Source organism: Zalophus californianus, chromosome 4 (genome assembly GCF_009762305.2).
Source record: "Zalophus californianus isolate mZalCal1 chromosome 4, mZalCal1.pri.v2, whole genome shotgun sequence".
Classification (NCBI taxonomy): Eukaryota; Metazoa; Chordata; class Mammalia; order Carnivora; family Otariidae; genus Zalophus; species Zalophus californianus.
Window position 1 is genome coordinate 189,551,434 of NC_045598.1, and position 25,741 is coordinate 189,577,174.

The following is a 25,741-nucleotide window of genomic DNA, read 5'->3' on the forward strand; positions in this document are numbered from 1 at the left end:
GCCCCACTCCGGCGCTACCTGGGCCGGCCCAGCCCCTCCGCGGCTAGGAGTTCCCCAGAACCCCAATGAGCCTTGGCTTATGTGGATTATATCCGCCAGTATTTACTGCATGAGAAATTAAAACGAAGTTTTTAAGATATATTCATTAATTTCTTTCAAAGTAACAGGAAAGCCGTTACCTATTAAAAATCTTTATGAAACAGAACTGCATTTTCCCAAACAAAACAGTTCAGCAAGAAGAGCCAAGCGTCTGACTCTCGGCGGCTCAACGGACACGCTGATTCCCACACCTGCATCCGGAGTCCGCTGTGATGCGACACTGGTCCAAGCGAACGACAGACTCTGGCCCCACACAGGGGAGCTGTCCGGGCAGGGACTCAGGGTCTGCAGACTCTGGGGGTCCCTGGGGAAAGCACATGGTTTTCCTTCCCACGGAATCCCGGCCACCTGCCCAGGCCACCGCTGGACCTCCCTTCGCTTTCTGGACGCTCCCGGGGCAGAGGGGCAGCCCGGGGAGGAGCAGAAACAGCCGGCAGGGAGCGAGGAGGCAGGGGTGCCGCCAGCCTGGAGGAGGGCAGGTCTCTGCACAGGAAGCGGGGCACCTGCATGCTCGCCAGCACCTGACGGCCCAGGCCACACCTGGGAACACGTCGGATGTGGAAGACGGAGCCCAGGCCTCGTGGGGACACAACGTGGAGGAAGCAGCACCCGGAGGAACAGCGTACAGTGGTAAGTACACAGCGGGCGCCCAGAGCCCCGGCACGCGCCCAGACTTCCCTGCACACCTTACACAGGCTCGCATGCCGTCCTCACAAAGACCTGGAAGGAGACCCCACTGTTGCCTCACATGGCAGACGAGGACAGAGGCACGAGGAGTAAGGCACCCAAGGCCATGCGGCTGGCGGCCAGCAGAGAAGGGCTTGGGATCTGGCAGGAAGGACAGTGCCCGTGATCTCACTGCACGGCCTCTCCAAGAGTGAATCCAGGTCACCCAGCCCCTCGCCACCATCCTCAGAGACAGGAGACACTGTGCCCAACACCCAACAGGCCGCTGTCGGCACCCAGAGAACACCAAGGTGCTGAGAGAGGGCACGGCAGGCATGGAAGTGCAGAGCTCAGTGGAAGGGTGCTCGGGCGGCATGGGGGATGCCATTGAGGAAGCAGAAGGAAAGACGAACAGGTGCGGAAGCCAGGAACAACCGTGCCCCCACATCCGAGGGACAGCAATCGTGGAGACAGAGGACACCCAGGAAAGGGGATGAGCGACCCAGAACTCAAGGCCACTGAGCAGAGCGCCGTGCAGCATGGCCAGAGGGGCCTGCCCTGCGGGGCACATGGGCCGCAAAGACAGAACCCGAAACCACGGTGGCCCCAAGCAGCATAGAAGGCGCTTCCAGACAGGGATCGGGCCCTTCCCTGTCCTTCCCATCCAGCAGGGATAATCCAGGAAAACAGGCAGGCATGACCACCTGCAGCAGAAGGTGAAGGATCCTGGGAAGGGGAGGGGAGGGAGGCCTGGGGCGGATGCTATGCTGGGGCCGGGAGGGTAACCAGCTAACGGGGCGGCAGAAGGTTCCAGAGAGACTTCCTCAGGGAGAGAGGGAAGACTGTGGCATCTGGACACAACCAGACTCCAGGAAAACACGGTGAGCAGGAAATGAGGATGATCCCGGTTCACCATGGGGTTCAGCCCCCAGGAGCAACCGCACTTAGGAAAGGCCTCATCTACCTGCCCATGGTAGGATGCAGCCCGGAGCAGCACTGGGGAAGGAAGGGACCACGTGTGTGCATGCGTGTGCACGCGTGTGCTCAAGCATGTGCGTGCATGTACGCTGAAATCTGTATGTGCATGGGTGTTCATGTGCGCTAGAATGTGTACGTGCATGTGTTCCAGCATGCATGTATGCTCCAGCATGTACATGTGCTCAAGCATGCATGTGCTCAAGCATGTGTGTGTGTGTGTTCGTGTGTGCACAAGCATGTGTTTGCATGAATGTTCATGCATGTGTGCTCAAGCGGGTGTGTGTGTGTGCAAAGCACAGGCATGAAAGCACACGTCAATCATCTGGCAAGTCGATAAATCATGCCTAACTGTTGAAAACCACGCAGCAGCATGACTGAGCACATTATTGAGAGCAGAGACCCACCATCCAGAGATCTGCAGGGTCAGAAGTAGCTAACTCTGGGGAGAGGAAGAAGGGACAACTCTTCTGTCTCAAACAACCTTGCAGGGCTCATTTACTCTCCAAATTTTAGACACGTATCATCTTAAGATACAAAGCTTCATTTGTAAGATTCCAATCAGATCATCATCTAGAAAGAGGAGTCTGGAAACAGAGTAGGGTGGACAGGCTGCGGGGGTGTCTGCCTTGAGTGGACGACCCGGGCAGGGACCCAGCACTCTCCTCAGGTGTCTGGAGGGTGGCCCCAGAGTCCCTATGTTGTCCTGGGGGGGCTACCAGGAGCCCAGGCAGGCACCCGGGAGGCCTAGGCACAACTCCCCAGATACAGCCTGTGGGCCCACAGTGCACTGGGCACTGCGTCCAACGTGAACAGGGTGGGCCTGGTCCCGGCCTCAGGGACATGAACGTTGGTTGGGAGCCAACCAGAATGTCCTGTGACAAGGGCTCCAACAGGAGGGCGCAGGGACCTGGGGGGCATGGCTAGAGCCCCAGACTGGGCGGGCCTGGCAGCCCCCCAGAGGAAGCAGCCCAGCAGGATCCAAGCCAACTGGGCTTGAAGGGAGAGACGCAGGGGCGGCTCTGGGAGGATGGGAGCACACAGAGTGCCAGGGTCGACTAGAGGAAGTGACAGAGGCTGGGTGGGCCATGCTAGGGACTCTCCCAGCCCAAGAGGTCTCCACGCACCCAGCGCAGGCAGGGCAGCAGAAAGGGGCAGAGGGGCCGTGGGGCAACGAGGGGCCTGCCCTCAGCTGCGTCCAAGCAAGTGGAGGGCAACGAACGGTGCATCTACCGAGGCAGGAGAGAGAAAAGACCCGCAGCCTGCCACCTTGTCTGACCTGTAGTCTCATTTTGCTGTGCCCAGAGCACGTGTCACCGGTGTTTGCTCAGCAGACCGGGAGGTGGAGGCTGCCCCGGTACCAGAGCCACAAAGAGGTGCCCAGCCCGAGGGCCAGAAACACAGAACCCCAGCACCTGCCCTCTGCCCACTGCTCTGCGCCCGAGCCCCTGGGGGCCTGGAACCCAGCAGCGCCCCCCCGCCACCGGCAGACGGCGAGGGGCCACAGGCACATAGCCAGCCCCCCCCCAGGTGCCCTGTGCCCCAGCGGTGCCGGCCGCTTCCTCCACGCTGCTCCTGCTCACCCACCCACAGCCAGCGCCCAGCCCAACTCCTCCGCGGGTGAGGGCAGAGCCAGAGGAGGGAACAGGCAGCTGCACAAAGGCCGAGGCAGCACCCCCCCGCGCCCCCGGTGGCCTGGGTGGGCGGAAGCTGCAGCAGGGCCAGGCGGGAGGGCTGGGCGGATGCTGATGGGCTGCAGGGCCCAGGAACGGCCCGGGACGGCCTCAGAGCTGTGGGACGGAAGCCACGGGAACAAGGTCGGCTCCCAAGGCGGCCTCCCACCGAGCAGCTTCCTTGAGCCAGGCCTGCCAGCCTCCTCTGGCCTTGTGGCCCCGGGCTGGCGCCAGCCTCCTCCAGCCTTGTGGCCCTGGCCACCTCCCCTTCCCCGCCCTCCAGCAGCCTAAAGGGAGCCATTCGTCCCTGCACTGCCCAAATCCTGCTCTGAGGGCAGCAGAGGAAGCAGACGTGCCAGAGAACGCCCTAGCAATGCAGCCCTGCCCCCAGGACAAAGGCCCTTGGCCCAGGAGGAAGGACAGACTGACAGCGGGACACCTCTGGACCCCGGTCAGGAGGGAGCACCCGGATACAGCTCCAGGCTGGGGTCCAATGACCTGGGCGCCAGGGCTAAGACAGGGCAGGTTCTGCCCCGGACGGGCTCCCAAGCAGGACGCGACCCTACCTGCAGCTTTCGTCCATCAGCCTGGGGCTCTCAGGGGCAGTGAACTCCCGAGACAACACTGACCTTCCTAGCAGCAGACACGGAACAGTATTTTCTAGACTGGGGTGCCCTAGAATAGGCCCTGCTCCCCTCAAGCTGAAGGGGACCCCAAAGATGGAATGCAGGTCCTTCCCAGGTGGGGTCCATTTTCGCATCTGTAACACGGGCACTGCCCGGCCCTCAGGGGGCCAGAGGGAGGAATGAACCAGTTCATCTCAGGTCTTTATTCAGTGGACATGACCTGCACCATGAAGGGAACACAGCAAAATCAGCATCACACTGTGCCATCTGCCCTCAGGGGCCTTGTGCTCCAGCTGGGGACAGACGACGAGGGACGACACACCATCATGGGGACCTCCATCCCGAGCACCCTGCCTCAGTCCTACCCAGACCTCATCCTGCCGGCAGCCTTGGGGGCCTGGCCCTCGGGCCTGTGCTCTAGACTGGGGTGCTGTCCTTCACCCGAGTCCTCCCTCCTCTCTGCCCTGCACTAACCCCGGGGCTCACCCTGCTCCCCCTCCCCTGCCCTTCCTCCCCAGCCCTGCACAACCACAACTCTGCTTAATCCAGCTTCTGAGGTAAGACCTCACCGGGTGTCCCCGCCCACCCTCCATCCCGTCCTCCTCTGGCCACGCTGCCAGGCCACAGCCCCGATCACGGGGTTATTCTACTGCTCTGCAGCTCTGTCCTTTCTGTCTCCACCCCCCTGAACCAGAGCAAGCTGAGCAGGCTCAGAGCAGCACAACACGACACAGGCCATACCCAGAAAAGTGCGTGACACACAGAGCAGCAAACAGGCCCTGGCGTTCCTCAATGCCCTCCTGCCCTCCGTGTGCGCAGTGTCAGCGGGGGAAGGCAGGCTCGGAAAAGAGCACGGTGCTCCAGAAGGAATGCTGGCTGCCCCACCACCACCGCCACCCGGATCCTCCTGCTGAGAACCACCATCCGCTCACCTGATCACACGCCAGGCCCCACCGGGGAGGCCCACGGAGAGGAGACCTGCAGCCCGCACCACCCTGCGTGCTGCTCCACATGGGGCCCAGCCGCCAAGCCCAGGAGGCCCAGGCTGTGTTGCTTAGAGACCACAGCGCTGCCCCCAGGGAGGGCAAGGCTGAAGCCAACAGAGATGCCCGGTCCCACCCATACTGCTCCAGGTGGATGCTAAGCCGCCCAGGCTGCTTGATGATCGGAGGGCCAGGGGGATACCATGAGTAAGCCCCTGCAAGAGCCGTCAGGGGGGACTGTCGCCATCTGGACCCACTCTTCCCTCCACGGGCTGCTGCCCACGGGCCCACCAACATGCTTCAGCCACACCGATGTGCCCGCACGGGTGCTCGAAAGCCAAACCAGCCCAGAGACCCTGGATGAAGGCCTCGACATCACAAGACCAGGCTACCCAACAGACCCGGCAGCAAGACGGGACCGTCATGTGGAAGACGTCTGGGACGTGTGTGTGGTTGTGGAGGCCTCGGGGGAGGACGGACAGCGGTCATGGGTCCATGGGAGCAGTGGAGTCACCTGTGCCGGGGACTCCCAGATCTAATCAAACCCAGATTTTTAAGATGAGAAAACTGAACTCACAAAGAGAAAGTGACTTCTTCCAAATCACAGACACAGGCAGGATCTAGGAGCAGACCCGCCAACCCACCGTCGCTGCAGCTGCTCCCGCCCACCCCTCCCGGGCGCAATCTCAGCAGCAGGCACCGGTCTCAGGTCCGCCTCACGCAGGCCCCCCTGCTGGACCACGAGCCCCTCCCCAGCCCCTCCCCTGCCCCAGCATCACCCCTGCACTGGCAGGAGCTTGGAGTCACCTGTGTGAATTCCGTTCTCACAGTCCAGACACGGACGTGTGCGTGCACACAGCACCGTGCACATGGCTGTGTGTGTGACATTCATGACTGCCCAGCTCTGCCCCCACACGGCCGCTCACAAGCTCTGCCCCGTGAGTACGGACATGACCCTCAGACAAGAGTGTCGCATCTGCGGGACTTTCCCGACCTTGATCGCCGCGCCATGTTCGCGTAAGACACCGTGTGGCCAAGGACCAGGGAGGATCGCAGCTGCGGCTCACGGTCAAGCCGTTCAGAAGGCAACAGGCGTGTGTGCACACACGCGGGCACACGGAAGGAAGGGCCACTGCAGGGAAGGGTGCTGTGGCACACGCACGGTGTCTGTTAATCTGGTGACTCTTGTTTAAATCTAGAATTATCATGTCCAAAAATATTAAGTTAAAAATAAAATTAAAACTCACTGGAGATTTTTTTTAAATCCTAGAAGTAAATCTGTACAAAAGGTACAGGATCTGTATACCGAGAACTGAAAGCATCACGAACAGAAAGTGAGGTGCACGGAAGTGAGCGAAGATGCCCCCGTGTCCGTGGTCGGGCGCTCGAGACTGCAGGGATGAGGGCTCCGGCGTCAGCACAGACATGTTTTAAATGCTTCCTAAAACCAAGAAATCTCTCCCATTTTAAACACAATCTATTAAACACTCTTAGAGAAGAAAAAAGAAAAAACTAAAAATAAGAAATTCCTAAAAAAAACCCAAACAGTGAAAACACTGTATGAGAACATCAATAAGATACGTTTAAAGCAGTGATCAGAGGAACTTCATAACACTAAACGTTTTGTGACAAAAGGTGAAAGCAAACTAATTCCTCAGCTGAAAGGTTTAGGGGCACATAGCACCGTCTTCTGAGAGCTGCTCACCGAACGCCTGCCGAGCGCGGAGGGCGGCGCGCCGGAAACGATGTCTGCTTGTGTGGCTGTCGCCTGCGTGCCCTCGGTTGGGAGCGGCTGTGGCCGCGCAGTCTGTGACCACAGCCCCTATGAGCCCAAAGCCACTCGCACGCCGGGGAGGCCACGCCAAGGCGACCGTTGGGGAACACAGCCATCTCTGAGACCCACCTCACCCCCCAGATCCCCTTTCCCGCGAGCTCAGTTTGATTTTCTGTTATTCACAGCCCAAGATACTTGAATGAATACACCTACACTTAAAAAAACGTTTAAGAAAAACAATATAATAATCCAAAGGTAACCGAACAAGAGAAACGATATAAATAAAAGTAAGTATTAATGAGATAGAAGACAGAAAAACAGCAGACCTAATAAAGCAAAATCCCGTTTTCTAAAACATACTAATGAAGAAGGCAGCCAGTAGCTAACGCACTCAAGAAAAGAGGGAGGAAGCACGCCTGTGCAACAGGGAAAATTCAAAGGGAAGAATCATCCCTGAACCAGAACAAAGGTTAAAGGAGCCTAAGGCCCCACTTGCAAATCTCTATGCAAATCAGTTGTAAAACCCTGATGAAAGCGGTTATATCTTAGGAATGTGAAGTTTACCAAAAAGTGACCCATTGGAGGCAGCCTGAACAGATGAGTTTGGAGAGAAGAAATAGAAGCAGTTATCGTAAAGCCACCCACAACGACACCAGGGCCAGACGGCTGTGCGGGGGATCCCGCCACATTTCCAATGCTCCGTCAATTATTCCAGGGGGCTGACGATGAGGGGAGGCTTCCTGATGCTTTTTAATGAAGTGTGTAGAACATCGGTCCCAAAACCTGATAAACACAGTCCAAACACAAATGGCGAACCACTTTTGCACTGATGCAAAAGCACCAAACAGAATCCTAAAGTACAAAATTCAGAACCCCAGTTGCTTATTTTCCCAGGAATGCAAAGCATTTTCAACGTGAGGAAATCCACTAGCCAAACAGACCATACTACCTAACGGACCAAAGGGAAAGGCTTACAAGCTCCCCACAGACGCCAACCATATTCCTGACGCAAGCACTGGAGAACGTTCTGGAAATAAGGAAGTAAATACCCGTTAGCGAAAAGGTCCGGGAGGGGGCACAGGCGCCTCCACGCCCGGCACCACCCAACTCCACTCCAGGGGCACCGGCCAGGGCAGCCGGATGGCAGGGGTCATTGCGAGATGACAGAGAGCTGGAAGTGACGGTCCCTCTTTGTCGCGGGGCACAACGGCACACTCGCCAAACCCGAGTCACAAGTCCGAGTGTGGGCAGAGAAGCTCACGTACAGAGAGCAGCAGCCTCCGCGCACGCAGACACCCAGCGAGATGCCGGGCCAGCAGAGAAACCCCATTTGCGACGGCAACAACGAAGACCGCGCGCTCGGGAACACATTGCCACGCACGTGAACAGCAAACAGGAAGCATCACTCACGGGAAACTTTAGAATGCTCCAGGAAGAAAGGCTTAGCTGCCCCCATGGAAAGACGTGCCTGGCTCTCGGACAGGACCACCCAACCTCATGAAGACGTCCATTCTCCACCCCGACCAAAACACCAACAAGCATCCTTCCAGAGCTCGGCAGCCTGACGGGGAGTTCCCACGGGAAAGCCACAGGACAAACGATATCCGGGGCAAGAGCAAACAGACCCCCTGGAAGGACCCCTCTCCCCAGACCTGCCATGTCCCAGAGAAGGAAGCGCTGGCGCGGGCTGCGACACCATGGGTCCGGAGCACAGCCCGCTGACCAAAGGTATCCCACACAGAAACTACACGTGTGTGAGTCCACCTTGCAGAACTGCCCAGAAGAAGCAAATCCATGCGAACAAGAAGCACACAGGTGCTTGCCAGAGGCTGGGGGCAGAGGGGTCTGTGGACGGACCGCTCAGGGGGAGACAGACCGCTCGGGGTGTGCAGTTACTTTCAGGCTGACAGAAATGTTCTGGAATTAGAGAGTGACAGTGGACACACAACTCTGTGAACACACCAAAAAATGCCGTACTGTCTGTCCATTTCCAAAGGGCGAACTTCAGGGCGTGGGAAGTCTACCTCAATAAACGCCAGAAAGCTTCTATAATTAAAACTCTGTGCGTGAAAACATAAACCAGTGGAATGAGAAAGTCTGAAAACAGACCCAGGACGTAATAAATAAATAAATAAATAAATAAATTTGAGTTGCCCCAAAATAAATTTGAGGGCAACTCAAATCAAAGCATGCTCATCTAACAAGTGGTGCTGGAACATCTGGTCAGCCGTGGCGGACGACAAAGGGGTCCAGGCCCACCACAATAAAAAGAACATGTTCCAAATGGATCATGGCTTCTGGGTCCAAGATCAAAGGGTCTAAGGAAATTAAAAGGTGGGCTCCTATAACTGTGCGCGGGGAAGCTTCCTAGGAAGGATGCAACATCCCAACGCTGCGAAAGGAAAGACCACCCACGTGACAGACACCCGACCCTCTCCTCACCCAGGCCTCTCAGAGCAGGCGCTGCCCACGGCCTGGCCCCCCAGGGACGCTCGGGGAGCACGCGGGCTCCCTGCAAAGGCCTCAGAACGTCCTCTAACTAGAGTGAGTGCTCTGGCCACTTCCCCACTCTTTGCTGTCACAGAGACACTCACCAAGGCCAGCCGGCTTGTCTTGTGGGCTCGTCGGGGCTCAGCCCCCACCCCTGCGTCTGGTTTCTCCCTGCTCTTCTCCCTTCCTCTGCTCCTTCAGGCCACCTGGCCACTAGGACCCCCACCTTCTTCCTGGCATTTCCCTCCCTCCCCCGGCCACGGGGCCATGGGAAGAAAAGAGAGGGGGGCAGGCCCCCAAGACCAGCTCCCTGAGAGGAGCATGGTATGGTGTTTGAAGCGGCCACAGGGCCCAGACCCGGCCGGGACCACGGGGGCTGCTCAGGCCGCCACAGTCCCCGTCACAGGACAGCGCCCCATCTTAAGGGCCCTGGGGGCCCAACGCCCGGCCCAGCCAGGCTTCACACTTGGGGAGGGGGGCAAACACCCCACCCAGGAGGGAGGCAGGGGGATGGCAGTGACAACCTGGACTCCCCCCCAAAACCCCCCCTGACCCCCAACTGGCCCAAGACACCAGGACAGCGTGAAGACAAGCCAGTCACTGCCGCCCTCCAGGAGGAGACCAGGGCAGGCCTCAGAGCTCCTGCAGGGGCCGTCCTTCGGCCACGGTGCCCCAGGACCTGCTGCAGGAGCCTGGGCTGGTGACAGGCGGGAACCTTGACAGCAGGAGACCCCAAGACCACCACGCAGCAGAGGAGTGGTGGCCCGGGTGCACTGCGAGGTCACCACACCACCAGCCCCTTCTGCCAAGCCAGGCAAGGGGAGGTGCGGCGAGGCCGAGGAGGGCGGGGCCAGAGGAGGGGCCGAAGAGGGTGGGGATAGGGGGCGGGTCGAGATGGGCGGTCTGAGGAGGGTGGGGCCGGGGGAGGGGCCAAGGAGGGCGGGGCCAAGGAGGGCGGGGCCAGGTGGGCGGGGGCTTGGGAGGGCGGGGGTGGAGCAAGGGCGGAGTCGAGGTGGGGGACGAGAAGGGCGGACCGAGGAGGGAGGGCCGAGGAGGGCATGGGCGGGGCCGAGGAGGGGGGCAGGGTAGGGCCAAGGCAGGGGCGGGGCCAGGGCGGAGTCTAGGTGGCCAAGGCCAAGGACCCAGCCCGGGCCCCACTCGCTGGGGCTTCAGAGATGGACAACCCAGGCTGAACCCAGGCTGAGCCCAGGGCCCTTGGAGCCCAGCGGGCACTGTGACCCCAGCAAGCAGAGACGACAGGGAGGAAGGGAGGAGTTAGCACACAGGCAGCAGAATGAAACCCTGTAAGATGAAACACCAGACAGAGCCAGTCTAGTCTGCAGTAAACGCAACTGAGTGCAGCAAAGGAGGGGTTTTAGTTCCAAATCCCGGGAAATGTTAAAAGACTACTGCCTGTTCACCTGGGACGCGGCTTCCAAGCACATCTCTTCAGAAGTGGGAAATCCATGACCCGCAGGTCCCCCAAGAATTCTCTCAAATGAAAACACTCTGAAATGGGAAAGATGCACAGGTGGGGCAGGGGGAGGCCAGATGGCAAGGGGAACCACTCAGGGCCTCAGCACCCTGCCCTCGGGGGGACTGGGAAGGTGTCTGTGGCTCACAACCACCACCAGATTGTAGCCCACAAATCCACGCCAAACAGAACATGCAGGACAGACACCAGGCAGGTGCCCCAACACCCAGGAGCTCCTGGTCCCCTTCCCCCAGGGAGGCAGCAGCCTGGGTGAAAAGACAAGGCCCGGATTCGGGAACGCCAAGCCTCCACGGCCCTGTACTGCGTGGCCTCCCACCAGAGTGGTGCTGTCAGTGGACAACATGCCCACAGCCACCATGCACCAGGCCCTGTTCCACATGCTGCAATACACCTCTCAGGGCTCCTGGGCACCCACGGTGGACTCCGCATCCAGAGGCCCCGGGAGGACACAGGCAGTCTGCCAGCTGCTGCACTGGAGGGACCTGGCCCACCCTGTGCCCATGGGGGCAGGGGCAGCTGAGGGCCACCACAGTGCAAGGTGGTATGGGCACCAGAAGACCTGCCCCCACTGGCCGCTAAGTCCCTGCGGGAAAGAGGAAAGCGGGCTGGCAGAGGAGGGGGTGAGCGCCCTGGCGGGATGGGCCCTGGGACGGACACCAGCTTCCTCTGCTCCTCAGGACTTGCCAGGCAGGCCTGGTAGCCACCGGCCGCAGGGTCAGCCCACCAGGCAGTCCTGGCCGTGTCTCCTGGTCAAGCCCATTGCCCAGTTTGTGACGGCATGCATGCCAGTCTCTCAAAGCCCTGGTCCTTAAAGGGACAAATCAAGTCATTCACGCTGAAAAACAGCATCGCACCCATCCATCCATGTCATGGGCATAGCAGCATGGTCCTAAAAGCAAGCACCTGCTTCCATCCCCAGTGCCCACACACTGGGGGTCCTGACGCAGGAGACATGGCTCGGTCCCCACCAGGCCCAGGCACAGAGATTAACTACGGAAGAACAGTGTGGATGGAGCAAGGGACCCCCCCCCCCCCGCCCCCGCGGGAGGCTTGTGACCTGCTCCCCTTTATAGGGCAGGGTTTGAGGAGACTGCAGGTGCCACCAGGTCTGAATCCCCAGTCTGCCTCTGACCAGCCCTGGGGCCACCACAGAGCCACTCCTCCCCCAGTCTGGCACACTTGGTCTCCAGCAGGGCCGCCCAGGAGTGAGTGGGAGAGAGAGCAGGATGTGCTCACCACTGGGGCCACAAGGAACTCCTGTTCTCCCGCACAGGGAGCCCTGAGAACCCCAAGGCTGGCCCTGGAGAAAGTGCAGGGTGAAGGGACAAGTCAAGGACTAGGGGGCCTGCCAGATGCAGGACCCCTGGGGCCACAGCCGTGGGGGCAACGAGCTTCCGGTGCAAACAAAGACTGTACAAACCTACCCCCGACACCCACGGCAGAAAGCCCACCTCCCTTCGGGAAGTAGCAGCTTCGGGCCACCCCGTCGGGACCTGGGCTGGGCAGGGGTGCAGCCGAAGACAGGGGTCAAGGAGAAGTGCGCTTCAGTGAGTTCACCACGCAGCCACTGCCGGGGTCTGACCCAAGCCACATGCCCTCAGCAAGGACCTGGTGCATGGAGGGGGGAGGGAGACTCACGGAGCTCACACAGGCACCAAGGAAGGAGCCTCCCCTCCCAGAGCCTGTCCTGTCCCACCGCGGCCTTCCAGGACCCAGTGCTCAGACAGACCTATGAGCCGCTGAAAAAACACCATGCCAGCTCCTCAGCTCACCATCTAAACAAAAACAATCCAGATGGACTAAAGGGTTGAAGACTTTAAAAATAAATTAGAAATAAAACAGTAAAGCAACCCAAAAGAAAACATCTCCCAAATACAAAAGCAACGTTACATACAAACACACAAGAAAATACATTTGGCACCATATTAAATTAAAAAAAAAATTTGTAAATGAAAATGCGACACAGCAGAATTAGAAGACAACCAACACCGCAGAAACAGTCACCACAAACAGGACAAAGGCTGCTATCGTCTGCATACAAAACACTTCCACAAACTGATGTTTAATCACATTCAAAGGTAACGTAAATAAGCAAGCATGATGCAGATACTGCAAGGAAGAAATGTGCACAGACTGCCCGCACGAGAAACGCCCCATAAGCAACCACAGGGGGCGCCCCATGCGCAGCGGGGGATGCGGGGCAGCGCTCCCAGCACCAAGCTGCACACGCCCACTGCAGATGGCTGGCAGCAGGACCGCACCCCGCACCCCGCTTGTGCTCCAGCCATTCAGACAGGAAATACTCAGAGACATTACAAAATATAAAACAAAAGCCAGAAACAACCGAAATAACCGATGAAGAATTACATGTATCACATTAGGTACCTAAGGCAGAATATTACATCATGACTTTTAATAGCGTTAAAAGTATATGTTTAGCTGCGGGAGAAGTACTCAGAAACAATAAAGAGAAAAATGAGGCCGGAAGTGCTTCCGTCACAGAGTCACCCCAAGGCGCGGGCAGAGCGCAGGTCTGCCTGCAGGAGCCGCCACCAGGGAGACCTGCTGTGCGGCTTTGCGTAAAGACACCCCCACACCCAGTCGTCACCTCCCAACATGAAAACAGCCCAGACACGCCCCAACAGGAGAAGGGACAAACCCCGGCCCATCCATCCCCCGAAAGGTCGCTGGGCCTGCAGCGACACACACAGGGACATCGTGTCATGCACAGGAAGCCAGACCACAAAGAGTTCGCGTTGTACGACACCACACAGATGAAATCTTAGAACAGGCTACACTCGCATCTGGTGCTGGGATTCAGAAGGGGGTGCAGTGGCTGGAAGGGGCACCGGGGACCTCCTGGGGGACCCGATGTTCAATGTGGATGGCAATGGTGGTTTCCCGGATGAACATGGCCACCAAAAGTCACCAAACTGAACCTGTGAGGTCTGTGCGTGCCGGGGCACCTTAGCTCCATCACACTCAAAACTCTGCCCATATGCAGACAAAAGACTGGAAGGAACAGATAAACCTGCTGAGTGTCACCCTGGGAGACGCCCCGAGACCGGCCGTGAACGCCGCTCAGAGAGATGAGCCACCACGGAGGGCCACGCGCAGCTGATTCCATTTGCACGAAATGTCCAGAACAGACACATCTACGCGGACAGGGCACAAAGTAGGGGCTGCCAGGTGGATGAGGGGTAGGAGTGAGGGGAGACTGCTGCGGGCCGGGGTTCTACCCGAGTGATGAAGATGTCCCGGAGCCACCGCGAGGTGACGGCTGCGCAAGGCTGAATGCACCAACACTGACCCGTACACGGTAACTGGGTGGCCGGCAGGGTGCATAAAGGACATGCTAAAACAGTCACAAAACTGCTCCGAGCACTGTGGCCGACGGGCAGAGCAGAGGAGGCCGCGGGCAGGTGAACCGCACTCAGGACCCAGCACCCGGGAGCGCTCACAGTGTGAGCCCCCCGGGCTTCCCAAGTTCTCTGCCAGGGACAGGTCACTTCTAATAATCAAGAGAAATAAACCGAATACCTCACTTCACCAAGCAAACACGGGCTGTGCACAATGGCGCGATGATCGGGAAGACAGGACAGACTCGCGGGGTGGGGGTGGCAGTGCGTGCGGGCTGGCAGGCAGCGCTCTCCAGGCCAGCGTGTGTGTCACCTTCAATCACCCATGTGTCCCCTGGGCTGGAGGGGCAGGCACACAGCGACCACTCAGGGACATCTGTGGCTGGCGGGCCCACAGCACTCCAACGTGGCACCCAGCCCCGCTTGTGCCCCGGGGGCTGCCCCGTGTCCGCAGAACAAACGACCACAGGTGACGGACACATCCAGTCCCTGCTTCTGCCCCACAAGCCTCTGCGAGTGGGCCCCCCACCTTGTTCATCTCTGCTTCTTGGGAGAGGAGACTAAAGCTCCAACCCAGCTCACTGGGGATACTTCACCCCAGCCAGCCACAGCCTGGCCCAGGAGGCGTCCCGGCTGACCCCGGATTCAGTCACCACTTGAGCCTGGCTGGGGCATACGGTAAGCCCTAACCCCACGTTTCCTGATTTGGTTCCCAGGGACAGACCAGTGCGCCACAGGCCCATTCAACCCTGAATGCCCTTGTCCCCCAAGGGCCTCTCGACACCCCCAGGGCCCTGCGGCCAGATGGAAGAGGGGCCACAGACAAAGGGAAGCAACACCAAGGTCAGTAGCAGGGCTCCCCACCCGGGGGTCCCCACCCAGCCTCACCTCCAGGAGCGGACTGGCCTCCACCGCCAACCCTGGGGCTACAGGCTGCTTTGGCTCCCCGGGGCCAGAAGACCCTGGCTAGAGACCCAGCCTAGACCACCCACGCCTGTGCAAGTCCCCCAAAACACCTGACAAGGGCTAGCTGCTCAGACTGGGGGGGGGGGGGGAGGGTCCAGTCTCTCCTCCCCTGCATCTGAAGAGCCTCCTCTCTGTCCCCAGCAGCCCGCCCCCTCCAGGTAGCTCACCAAGCTGCACTGCCCTCCCAGGCAGCCCCTGCAGCCACGGGCAGCCCCCCGGCCGGGGCTCTCTCAGCCACCTCCGCACCACCAGCCCCTGGCTCACTCAGTAAATGTCTGCGGATGAGTGACTAACTCCCAAGGCCAGGTGCCGGGCTGTGAGCTGTCAGCACCGAGGGAGCCGACCCGTGGCCAGGCCCAGGCCCTGAGCCTTCTCCTTCCCACCCTAACGCAGCCTCCGTTTTGGAGGCCCAGTGCCCTCCGAGGGGCCGAGGTGGAGGTCAGGGTGTCTGGAGCGGCAGGGGTGGCTCTCGCAGGCAGGCAGGGAGGGAGACTGAGGGCAGGAGCTTCGTTTCGTCTCCGCCGTGTGGTTTCCCCACAGTAACACCACAGACACAGCCGCTGGGACGGGACAGGCCAGACAAGACCTTCCCAGACATTCCCACAAGCAGGCACAGCCATCTCCCAGGTCCTGGGCACATGTGACCGTTTGTGGAGGCCAGGTGCTAAGACCTGCTCGGGATCACCAGGCGACTGGGCAGAAGCGGGTCCCCCGGCCATCCGTCTGCCCAGACGGCCCCTGCGTGTGCCCAGAGACTGGCTGTTGGAGACAGACAGACGCTAGCGCACCCTGTTCCCACGGCATGCTGCCGCCTCAGGCCGGCAGGAACCCGGACCCCTGCCTGGGGGACGGCCCACCAAGAGAGGTGTGGGTCAGTCACGTCCGCTGATTTTGTTTCCTTCAGGGGGAGAATTGGCTGCAGGCTGGGGCAAGTCCCCTCCCGCAGGTGACCTGGGCACACACCGTCACCTCTCTAAGTTTAGTGCATCTGGCCACAGAGACCCCGAGTCACAGAGCCCCAGTTCCTGCCCACACCCACTCTCAGGCCACCATCCCGGACCCACTTCTTCTGCCCCCCATGCACACCCAGGCCAGATGCTCGGCCCCACGTGCCCATGCACACCACAAAGCCAGAGGCAGAGGAGGGCCAGCTGGGGGAGCTGCAATGGCACACCTCAGGATGTTGTTATAGCAACCAGGCCTCCACGTCACACCGGTGCCAGCCAGGCACCCCAGCCACCTCACGGAAGAGCGCCCAGAACAGGCCACGGAGAAACAGGACTGCTGATGGCACCAAGGGGCACTCAGGATGGCAGCCACACATGCCCCTCTCCCTCTCCACCTGCCGTGCCGCCCCCGCCCCCCCCTTCCCTCCGCTCTCCAGGAAGGCCACAGGAGGCCAGGCTTCCAGGCCTGGCTCTGCCCACTGCCCAGCGGCCTGCTCCATCCACTGAGCCCTCTCCCAGGACGGGGGCAGCAAAGCAGCAAGAAGACAGCCCAAGTCACAGGAGGCCAGCGAGGAAGGATGGCCACGGGCACCAGTAAGAACGTTCCACAGACCACAGAGCCCCAGGTCCCCTCGTGTGTGGCCAGGCGCAGAGGGGCTCCCTGATGGCGCTGCTGAGTCCCCACCCCGGTCGCAGGGCACACACACAGAACCGTGATCCCAACGGCACACCCTATATGACTCCACGCCCGGAGCACCTTCTTCCTTAGGGAGGGAGGATACGGGGCACTGGGGGCACTCAGCCCCATGTAGGCGAGCAGAGGAAACATGGGCCTGAGCAGCTTCTCCCGGTAGGCACCATCATACCACCAACACCATCGACAAGGTACATGTCCAGAGTGCGGCTTTGCCCCGGGTCTTTGCCCCACTGGGAGCAGCACCAACAGCAGGATGACCCTCCCAAGGCTGCTATGCGTCCGACCAGCAGGAAGCCTCCCCTGGCACAGGCCCTGCCACCTGCCATCACCCCCAGCAGCAGCGTCCTGTTCTCCATGAGCCAGCCACCACAGGGCCACCACCCGGACCACGAACACCCCCTCCTCCCTCACAGCAGGGTGCAGTGTGCTCAGGGATGGGAGGCTGGGAGCACCTTGTTTGTTTTAATGGGAGTAATTTTAGCAGGTTACAACTAAGGAGGAGAGGACCCTTGCTACGGGAAGGGGGCCAGAGCTGGAGCAAGGTCTCAGGGAAGGTGGGAGGGGGGCCATGGGCAGAACTAAATCACAGAGGGGTAGCGGGCAGGCAGCAGGCACGGGCCAGGCCCCCAAAGCCGACACTCTTCACCACAGCACTGAGAATGCAGACCCACCTAAGAGGGGTCGCCTGGCGAAAGGAGAGCTTTCCCTCAACCCCGCCCCACAGCAGCACCCCACAGCCCTCCCCTGACTGTACGCCCCACCTGCTGGTAATGAGTGCCAGGCCAGTGGCTCAGACACCAGGACAGCCCTGCACCTCTGGCCGCTTACCCCCGGGGTCTGCAGGGAGGAGGCATCCCTGTGGGCAGGACGGGCTGCCCAAGACGGAGGCCCCATTGGGGTCAGAGGCTCCTGCAGGGACACCCTCGAGCTGTCCACGGTGCTGAATGCAACAGGTCCACGCCGGCCCACTGGGCCATCCTCTCTCCCAGCCTGGGCTCAGCCCTACAGGGCTGGAAGCCTGCCATCCTGGGAGCAGGGTTGTGCATGAGTCCTCAGCAAGTGTCAGCACCAGACGCATGGGGACCACACTGTCCTGTTGCCCTTCTCATAGCTCTAGATTACTGAATATGAGTTCTTCCTACTTCCTTCTAGAAATCACATTAAGATGATGAGGAGAATGACCCCCCAAAAGTAATCAAACAAAAAATTTAAAACCTCAGACTTCGTATTCAGAGAAAGTAGGAAACAAATACACTTTGCAGGCCCCACAACATAGGTACAGGCTACCGAGAGCAGGTGAAGCTGGGCACGGCCCTTCCAGGAGGACAGGGTACGCTCATGGCTGTGGCAGGAGCAGGGCAGCGGCAGGTCTCGGAGGGCACCTGCAAAATACGTTCCCTGAGTGCTACAGGCTGACCCAGAATCACCGAGAACAGAGCTGAGCAAGTAAGGCTGGGTCAGAGGCCCCCAGAGAGGTCACTCAGGCTGCAGCAGAGGAGAAGCTGGGACGACAGAGAGCTGCCGAGACGGGCTCCCGCGGGACGGGCTCTCCTGTGGGACAGGCTCCTACGGGACGGGCTCTCCTGTGGGACAGGCTCCTACGGGACGGGCTCCCCTGAGGGACAGCTCCCCTGCGGACGTCCAGATGCCTCTGTGGCAGCAGCTGAGGAAGGAGCCCCCTCTAGGTCCCCATGCCCCGCCTCCTGAAAAGGGGGCAGGGAGAACTCTTACAAAGAGCCGATCCAGAAAAAAAACAATTCATTCCAAAATGAACAATAAATTCTCAATAGCCAAAATAATACTGAAAAAGAACAAAACTGGAGGTATCACACTTCCTGATTTTAAAGCTTACTGTAAAGCTACAGCATCGAGACATTGTGGTGTTGGCGTAAAGACGGACACATGGACCAGTGGCGCAGAGCAGAGAGCCCAGAAACACACCGTCACATGTGTGGCCAAATGATTCCAACCAGGGCCCCAGGACCACTCAACAGGGAAAGGACAGTCTCTCCAACAAATGGTGCTGGAACCCTGGACATCCACATGCAGGAAAACAAAGGTGGACACTTACCTAACACCATACACAAAGTCGATGCAAAAAGAGATCAAACACCTGAATGAAGGAGATGGAACTGTAAAACTCCAGAGACAAAGAGAGAGCAACAGCTCCGTGGCACCGGATGTCACTGTGGTTGTTCAGGTCTGGCGCCAAAACCACAGGCAAGAAAAGAAAAAATAGATCGGACGTCATCAAAATTAAAGACTTTTGTGTGTCAGACACACCATTAGCAGAATGAAAAGGCAACCCAGAGAACAAGAACAAATGTCTACAAAGTGTATCTGATAAGGGACTAATATCAGGAGCATAAAGGAAGTTCCTGAGACCCGATAACAGGAAGAACAAACAGTCCTATCCCGTGTGGGCAGAGGGCCTCACGCACTCCCTCCGACGGCCGGCAGACACACCAACACGTGCTCCACATCACCCGCCGTCAGGGAAATGCAGACCACAGCCCCAAGACACCACCTCGCACCGAGCAGGACAGCTACTGCCAAAAACCCCAGAAACCGACGAGCGTTGGCGAGGACGTGGAGAAGCCGGACCCTCGTGCACTGCCGGTGGGGGGTGCAAACGGGTGCAGCCGCCGTGGACAACAGTGTGCGGCTCCTCAAAAGAAGTGAAAACAGCATTTCTATATGATCCCGCAACTCCACTTTGGGGCAAATACCCAAAGGAACGGAAGGAGGGGACGGAAGAGACGTCGGTACGACCATGTTCACAGAGCGTCATTCACAGCGGCAGCGGGTGGGAGAGACTCCAGCGTGGACGGATGGACGGATGGACGGACAAGTGAAATGTGGTCCATCCACACTGGTGGGAAGGGCATTTTGACACCTGCTACAGCACGGACGAACCTTGAAGACACTACGCTGAATGGAAACAGCCAGAAGGACCAATGCCGTACAAGTGCACTCATGTGAGGTCCCGGGCGGCATCAGAGTCTGAGACAGACAGCAGATGGTGGGGCCAGGGGCCGGGAGAAGGGCACGGGGAGCGGGGGTGTAATGGGGACAGAGTGTCAGTTTGGGAAGATGAGGAGGCTCTGGAGATGGATGATGGTGACGGTGGCACAATGTGAATGTGCTTAATGCCCAGAACCACACACTTAAAAACGGTTATAATGGGGACGCCTGGCTGGCTCAGGCAGCAGAGCGTGTGACGCTGGATCTCGGGGTCATAAGTTGGGAGCCCCATGTTGGGTGCCGTTTACCTAAAAAAAAAAACACAAAAATCAGGGGCATCTGGGCGGCTCAGGGGGTTAAGCGTCTGACTCTTGGTTTCAGGTCAGGTCATGACCTCAGGGTTGTGAGATTGAGCCCCAGTCAGGCTCCTTGCTCAGCGCAGTCTGCGGCACATTCTTTCCCCTGCCCTCTCCAACCGCTTCTGTTCCTCCCCCTGCTCACGAGAACACGAGCACACACACATGCACTCTCAAATAAACAAATAAAATCTTTTAAAAAATGGTTATAATGGTAAACTTCATGTTATGTGTATTTTACTACAGTAAGGAAAAAGATTTTAAGTTTCTTAAAAAGAACAGTGAGAGAAGAATAGCCTAACACTGATCCAGGGACACTAAGGGTGGGGGTGAGAGATACGGAACACAGCAATGACACCTTCCAAGAGGTGAGGGACACCCATACCCCAACATGAAGCAGAGCAAGAGCAGTTTGCCCAGAAACACAGAACAGGAAACTACACAGGAAGTCGTCAAAGCAGAGCTAGGAGAGCTCGCTCAGAGAGAGGACCTCGAGGGGGCACAACTCAGAAAACAAAGGAAAGAGAAGCATCATCACAAAGGGCAGAAACGGGAGCAATGTCACCTGGAGGGAAGAAGAGACACGAACCAGCAGGCCTGGGGCTGCTGCACAGCGACACCCCGAGTCAGGAGACAGTGGAGGGGCCGCTACAGGACCCACAGGAACGATGGTCAAGGACTCCTTCAACGGGCACCTTACCCCCCACGCCCAGAACACGCAGGCCCCAGCTCAGCAGCCATTCCGAGTGTGTCTGCAGGCATCCGAGGCGACAGGGGAACGTGATCTAGACGGTGGGGAGCATTTAGCACACACCCCTGGGGGTGCAAGACAGATAGACGTGGGGCTGGACTGACTGAATGCAGATAACATGCCTGACTCTGGAGAAGCGACTGGACGAGTAAACACGGAGGGAGAAGACAGGAGAGGGGAAACAAGCAGCCCATCGCCTGGTCGTAAGAACTCCCAGCCAAAGCATGTCATTTACAGCCAGCATTTCCCTAACAGAACACAAGTATCAGCAGTACGAAGGGAAACACGGAGAAAGGGAATGAACTATACTGATTACAACCTAGTGAGGGGAAGAACACAAAGCACAGAAAGGTCATCAAGCCCACAGAAGGGGCATGTGTCTCTTCCTGCAGCAGAGCAGATGACCACGAATTTGGCAGCAAGAGCACACAGATCTGCTGTCTCAGTTTCTGCAGCTCAGGAGTTGGGCTGGGCTGCCTGGGACTCTGGGAGGCATCCTGGAGCCTGGCTTAACCAGGTCCTTGCAGCCAGAGGGCTGAGGTCATGCCTTCTGTGCTGGCGGTCGGCTGGTCAGCCCGGGGCCAGAGGCTCCTCTCTGGCCCTCGCACCCCGTACTACACCTCAAATCCTTCCCACCCTTGGAATCTCTCTCACGTCTCGCTGGAGAAAGTTCTCTGCTTTTAAAAAGGGCTCAAATAATCACTTTGAGGCCCCCCCACCGCGATAATCCAAGAGAAGCTCTTTTAAGGACCACAGCCTTAATTACAGTTGCAAATTCCCTTTCCGCCATGTACCAGAACGTGCTCACAGGTTTCAGGGGTGAAGGCGGCTCTCGGGGGCGAAGGGTTGGGGGAGGGGCGAGGGCAGGGGGAGATAATGTTCTGCCTATCACAGAGAGTCCTTATAAGTGGCCTCCACCGACGAAGTGCTAAGGGCATTACATGAGATAGCATTACAAAGGTAACACTGAAGACAGATACAGACTCTCCTAAATGTCAGAACTATATAAAATTTAAAAAAAGAGAGAGAAAAAGAAAACACACCAGATACTAAAAGATATTAAACACACACACACACACACACACACACACACACACACACACACGACAGAACTAAAATCAAATACATTTGACCTGCCAACTATTGTAAATTACTTTAACTTCTCTAGTGAAATTTTTTAAAAATAAAAAGACTCTCAGATTGGATCACAAAGCTAAATCTGACTTCATGCGGTAGGTGAGACACATCTAAGGTCATTCAAAAGGGTCAGGGATAAAAGGGTGGGCAAAGGCATGCCAAGCAAGTGCAAACCAGAGAAAACACCACGGGTCATGACCCTAAAGCGGGCAACGTAGAAACGAGACAAAGAAGAGCACTTGATGATACTAACAGGTGCAATTCAGAATAAAAATAAAATAGGTTTAAACAGCTCTGCATCAGGTCACAGAGCAGCCAACATTCACAGGAGACGCAAGGAGAAAGAGACAGAAACGCGCCAATGGCAGACACCACAGCAGAGCATAGGGACAGAACCCAAGGGCTCACGTGACCCAAATGACCCCACTGAGGTGGTACAACCGACTGATACCCACATCAACCTCTGTACATCCAAGTTAGGAAACAGGTCTCTTCAAGCACCTGTGAGACAGTGATGAAAGCTGGCTCCACATCAGGGCCACAAAGAAAACCACATAAAACCCAGAAAGATCAGAGTCAGTATCTCTGCTCAAAATGCAATGAAAAATAACAAAACCAATACATCGAAAGACGCTTCACTTGGAAATTTTAAAACTTCCTCCTAAGCAACTCTTGGACCAAAAATGAAAATACAAACCAAAATTAGAGAACTTCCAGACAGCAATGTTATGGAAAACATATCCAATCCAAAAATAAATAAAAAGCTCTTAAATAATTAAACACTTTTTGGAAAAGTATGTGAACAAATGAATCAAGCATACAATTAATCACACACCTAAGAAAAAGGATAAACTGAGAAAAAGCAAAAGAAGTTAACTGTAAGCAAAATGTAATGAATGAAAAAGCAGAAAAACCGGGGCACCTGGGTGGCTCAGTCGGTTAGGCGTCCACCATCAGCTCAGGTCATGATCTCCAGGTCCTGGGATCGAGTCCCACATCAAAATACACTACAAAACCACCATAATTAAAACAGCACAGTACTGGCGTGAAGACCAACACAAGAGAACAGAGAACCCGGGAATAAACCCACACACTTACGGTCAACTGATCTTCAATGAGGGTGCTACGAACACACACGGGGGAAGAAAATTCTCTTTTACAAATGAAGATGCACATGAAAAAAATGAAATTGGAGCCTATCTTACACTGTGCACAAAATCACCTCCAAAATTAAATACTCAAACGTTTGCAAGACCCAAACTGTAAAACTCCTAGAAGAAAACCCCAGGGAGCAGCCTGACATCGGTCTTGGCAATGACTCCCCAGAGCACAAGGCAACAAAAACAGAGAGAGAAGTGGGACAGCGTCAGACTAAGAGCCTCTGCAAAGCCAAGGAAAGAAGCGCTGGAGTGAAAGGCACGCGAGGAACAGGAGGAAATGTATGCAAACCACAGATCTGACAAGGGGTCAACCTCCAAAACCTACAAGGAACTGCTACAATGCAGGGGTAAAAAACACCACAATTACAGAAAGAGCTAAGGACCCAAACAGACATTTCTCCAAAAGAGACATACAAACAGCCAACAAGTGCATGAAAAAAATGTTCAATATCACTAATCATCAGGGAAATGCAAATCAAAATTAATATGAGATATCACCTCACATCTGTCTGCATGGCGATTATCAAAAAAAAAAAAATGAAAGCTAACAAGCGTTGGGAAGGATGTGGAGAAATTGGAACCTTTGCACGCTGTTAATGCAAAATGGCACGGCCACTATGCAAAACAGTATGGAGGTTCCCCAAAAAATTAAAAATAGAGCTACCATATGATCCAGCAATTCCACTTCTCAGTATTTATCCAAAAGAACTGAAATCAGGATCTCAAAGAGATAGGAGCATTCCTATGTTCACTGTAGCATCGGTCATGAGAGCCAAGATACAGAGACAACGTAAACGTCTATCATCAGACAAATGGGTGAACACAATGGGGCACCTCCATGGCCTGGAACCTCTATTCAGCCTCTAAAAGGAAGAAAATCCCGCAACATGCGCCAACATGGATGAGCTTGTGGACATATGCTCAGTGAAATAAGCCAGTCACAGAAGGACACCCACCGCACGATTCCACTGACATGGCGCATCTAAAATAGCCAAATCCAGAGTCAAGAGTGGTGTGCTGGCAGAGGCTAAGGCAGGGAGAAACAGGGAGCTGCTAATCAGGGGGCACAAAGCTTCAGTCAAGCAAGATGAATATGGTCAAGACACATGCTATGCAGCACCGCACCTCCAGTCAGCAATGCCAGAGCGCACACTTGAATTTAAGACGGCAGACCTCATGCCGAGTGGTCTTATCATTAAAAAATACATTTAAAAAAATCTGAATACAAATGGAAATTCAGAGCACAACTCAGCTAGAACCTAAAATCATGGGGAAGAAACTCATCATGTCAGCACTTGGCTGGGACTACTGGTAAAACCTGGGGAAAGAGTCAGCCAGACCCCTACCTCACACCACACACCACAGTCAAGGATGAATGAGTGAAAACTCTGCAAGCACAGCAGTGAACACCAGAAGAAAACACGGGACCTTTTTAAACATGAAGAAAAGCAGCCCTTGTTAATGCTATCTCAAAATCCACAGCCATGATCGAAAAGTTGATGAATGCAACCACATAAAAGCTTCTATGTGGCAAATCACAAACAATAACCAAAGCAGAAGGCACATGACCTAATTCACCTGACACTCAAAGAGCTAATTTCCATAATCCATAGGAAAAAGATCAACAACACCGTTTGTAAAAAATGAACAAAGGAACAGAAATTTCACAAAGAAAATACAAATGACTCTTTGATATAAAAGATACCAAACTCACTCCTACTAAAGGGAATCCAGATGTGTCCCTATCGAAGCTTGATCACTGCCGGCGTGGCAGGCACAGGGTGCCCCCTGGGGGGTGGGGGGGCAAACACTCGCACACCAACTTTGGAGGCAGTCCAGCAGTGCGTGGCTCTCTGGGCTGGCACCTGCACGTCAAAGCACTCGTCCTACACACATACTGTCCACTTAAACGTGTACAAAGTGACATAGGAACAAGGCTATTCCTTCTGTAACAGGCAAAGACTGACAATCACCTCAGGTGCTGTCAGCAAAGGACTGCTGAATTCATTCCAGCCCCTCCATACTTGAAGTATTCTGTAGCTGTCAAAAGGAAAAAGAGAAGCTCTCTGTACCAATACAGAAAAACTTCCAGGACATTTTATTTAGTAAGGGGAGAAATAAAAAACAAAGTGAACAAATCTGTTATCACGTGCCTTGCACGAGACAAAGGAAAAACACGAACGTCTGCATCTGTGTGTGGCTGACACACGTTTGTGCACACGTGGCAGCACGTGTAGGACAGCGAGACCAGCGTCACCTACGGAGGTGGGGCCAGGCCAGCTGCGAGGTGAGACTTGTTACGTTCACCTGCATGCTCCCCACGTGGCTTTACTCTCAAACCACACGGACCACTCAAAGTACTACACTGCAAGGACACCAGGAGAGTTCCACCGCGGTCCGTCCATGCCGAGGAACAGGAAGTGGTCATAAAAGGCAACAAGCTACCGATACGTGTAGCGATCTTGAGAAATCTCCAGGGAACCACACTAAAGGACAAAACCAGTCCCCAGACATGACACGCCATAGGATTCCTTTTATATAACATTCTTGAAATGACATTAGAGCAAGGAGGACGGACGAGCAGTTCCCAGGAGTTAAGGGGCGGGGGCAGCAGGCAGGTGGC

General features: G+C 56.5%; 1 protein-coding gene across 7 annotated transcripts in view; it reads right to left on the reverse strand.

The window, feature by feature from the left end:
- The window catches only part of TSNARE1 (t-SNARE domain containing 1), a 151,493-nt gene that overhangs the window by 117,537 nt on the left and 8,215 nt on the right, over positions 1 to 25,741 (reverse strand). The gene's annotated exons all lie outside the window — the stretch shown is intronic.